The 3,336-nt window shown below is 39.7% G+C and overlaps 1 non-coding gene across 1 annotated transcript; it reads right to left on the reverse strand.

Annotated features, from left to right (window-relative positions):
- Positions 1 to 7: 7 nt before the first annotated feature.
- LOC113590052 (U6 spliceosomal RNA) lies at positions 8 to 114 on the reverse strand. Its single transcript, XR_003412064.1, has one exon. It is a non-coding gene; the product is annotated as a U6 spliceosomal RNA (small nuclear RNA).
- Positions 115 to 3,336: the final 3,222 nt, after the last annotated feature.

Genomic DNA, 3,336 nt, shown 5'->3' on the forward strand with positions numbered 1-3,336 from the left:
CAGGGGCCAAAATATTGGACGCTTCACGATTTTGCGTGTCATCCTTGCGCAGGGGCCATGCTAATCTTCTCTGTATCGTTCCAATTTTAGTATATGTGCTGCCGTAGCAAGCACGAACAGAATATATGAAGGGCCAGTATAAGTCCTGGGACCTTGTACTGTGTGTCCTGTCCATGGTTTGGCGAAAAAAATGAAGATTTGCCTTAAGAAGACCTCAAACTAGGTGACTAAAATTAGCATGTCCATAGAAGCAAGAAATATAATGATTCACATTCATACAATTAAGTATTTTTAACCATTCGTTGTTTATTTCCTTCCGCCTTAGCCAGGCGAGGTGTATTGTGGGAAATATACAGAGCAGGCGGCGTACTGGTGGTTTGGATTGGCTCCTTGTGAGATGACGCAAACAGCTCCTTTGTCATTCTTGACATACCATCCCCCCGTTGTGTGGCATACTAGTTCCTCCCCCACACGGCTAACTGCCGCTGCACAGCAGAATACCAGAGAACAAAGCGCAGAGCCTTGAAAAGCCTCCTCTGAAGACTCAAAGACTCAAAACATGATACAGGATATAAGCAGTGAGCATTCTGAGCAGAGAAGCTAAAAAAGGTCAAACGGAATACGTTAGCGCCCATCTCAGATCTTGCGTTTCTGGCCAGGGGGGTGTTGTGCCCCTGTCTACCTCTAGGGGGCATGAGAGAGCCTGCAATCCTTTAACACAAAGTCACTACAGAACATTACAAAAATGGGGAAAAAAGAATTTACGACAAGTGGATTACGACAAAAAAACCTCAAAGTTAAAATGCCTTCGGAAATGTTTCGCTACTTATGGTACTCGTCATGTCTGACTGAATGTCTGACAGAAGCTGCACCAGAGAGCAACAATATGAGGAGAGAGAGGGGAGAACTCTCCTGTCTCTCCTCACTCTCCTCTCTCCTTCCTCCCCTCTCTCTCCTCCCTCTCCTCTCTCTCCTCACTCTCCTTCCTCCCCTCTCTCCCCTCACTCTCCTCACTCTCCTCTACTCTATTGTTGCTCTCTGGTGCAGCTTCTTCTATCTCTGTAACTTTTTAAGCTCTTCCTAAATGTTTCTAACACATCAGGTTTAGAGTCCACAGTGTTATTCCTCCCTCCTTTCTGAAATATTATTTTAAATATGTTAATTATCATGTATGATTATTTACACCCTTTGGTCAAGGGAACCTGATCAACAGATGCAAGATAAGTAGATCCATATTTCTGTATAAGATCATTAAAGGATATGTAAACATTTCTCATCCTAAGTGGACCATTTATTAAACGTCACATATCAATAATGTACCAGCTTCCATTTTCAGCATTTGGCAGATTAATATTATACATTAATAATGTTTAAGCTTTGTTGACAATAGAGAATTCCTCCCTTTTATATTCAACTCCTTGAACTGTTTTTTAATATTTCCTGAATATTTTGCCATGATCAATGATTACTTAACTGAATTAGAAAAATTATTTAGTTTTTCATGCATATATATTTGGTGCCATTTAGTGGGTATCTGTGGCTATCTAGTGGGTATCTGTGGCTATCTAGTGGGTATCTGTGGGTATCTGTGGGTATCTAGTGGGTATCTGTGGGTATCTGTGGGTATCTGTGGGTATCTAGTGGGTATCTAGTGGGTATCTGTGGGTATCTAGTGGGTATCTAGTGGGTATCTGTGGGTATCTGTGGGTATCTAGGGTTCGTAACAGTCCCTGAGGTACTGCTGTTTCATTTCATTATTGCAGAATCTGCATGAATTGCTGCAATTCTCCAGTTGCCAAAATGAATTATGCTATGTTATACTGTAAACTGCTGTAGGTATGATTCACTGGTGATGCATATGTGCTTTGTCAGACATTGTTTACATTTGTCAAGTGACATGTCAATTAAATTGTTAAAAACAGAAAAAAAAAACTGAACCAGTGGCTTAACCAATTGAAAGTAAAATTCTCAGAATCCATTTTGTGATGAGAGGAATGTAAATCCCCGGTGAGTACATACATAGTTGAGCTAAGCTCTTACTGTGTCTACACTGCTCAAATTAATCATGTCAACTTGAAATTGTCACCCCCTGTTCATGTGAATTTCGGCCTTTCACTGATCCATCTGTGTCTCATTTCTCTGCGATTGTACTGTACATTTTAACCCTGTGTTTCTCAGTCCTTATGGTCAGTTCTCTGTTACTGTTGGAATGTCGTTGTTGCTGAACTGTGCTATGGTAAGTTTATTAGAGGAACTGAACTGTGCTAAGGTAAGTTTATTAGAGGAACTGAACTGTGCTAAGGTGAGTTTATTAGAGGAACTGAACTGTGCTAAGGTGAGTTTATTAGAGGAACTGAACTGTGCTAAGGTGAGTTTATTAGAGGAACTGAACTGTGCTAAGGTGAGTTTATTAGAGGAACTGAACTGTGCTAAGGTGAGTTTATTAGAGGAACTGAACTGTGCTAAGGTAAGTTTATTAGAGGAACTGAAATGTGCTAAGGTGAGTTTATTAGAGGAACTGAATTGTGCTAAGGTAAGTTTATTAGAGGAACTGAACTGTGCTAATGTGAGTTTATTAGAGGAACTGAATTGTGCTAAGGTAAGTTTATTAGAGGAACTGAACTGTGCTACGGAGAGTTTATTAGAGGAACTGAACTGTGCTAAGGTAAGTTTATTAGAGGAGCTGAATTGTGCTAAGGTGAGTTTATTAGAGGAACTGAACTGTGCTAAGGTGAGTTTATTAGAGGAACTGAACTGTGCTAAGGTAAGTTTATTAGAGGAGCTGAATTGTGCTAAGGTAAGTTTATTAGAGGAACTGAACTGTGCTATGGAGAGTTTATTAGAGGAACTGAACTGTGCTATGGAGAGTTTATTAGAGGAACTGAACTGTGCTAAGGTGAGTTTATTAGAGGAGCTGAATTGTGCTAAGGTAAGTTTATTAGAGAAGCTGAATTGTGCTATGGTGAGTTTATTAGAGGAACTGAACTGTGCTAAGGTAAGTTTATTAGAGAAGCTGAATTGTGCTAAGGTAAGTTTATTAGAGGAACTGAACTGTGCTACGGAGAGTTTATTAGAGGAACTGAACTGTGCTACGGTAATTCGAGATGATCTTGTTGGGGTTTAAGGATGCAGTGGTGAAAATCACAAAAGCAGGAAGAAAGTGGAACATGCAAGGGGAGCTGGACTACAGTGGGATGTATGTCATCAAGAAGGTGCAAAGCATTTAGTAAGTGTAACGGATGGGAAAAGAAAACTGAATTCTATGTTTACCTATTTAATATAAAATACTTCATTAATTTTGATAATAGTTTTGGATATTCTTAGTTAATGTATTTT

This window comes from Electrophorus electricus, chromosome 21, assembly GCF_041902795.1.
Source record: "Electrophorus electricus isolate QZ-2024a chromosome 21, ASM4190279v1, whole genome shotgun sequence".
Lineage (NCBI taxonomy): Eukaryota > Metazoa > Chordata > Actinopteri > Gymnotiformes > Gymnotidae > Electrophorus > Electrophorus electricus.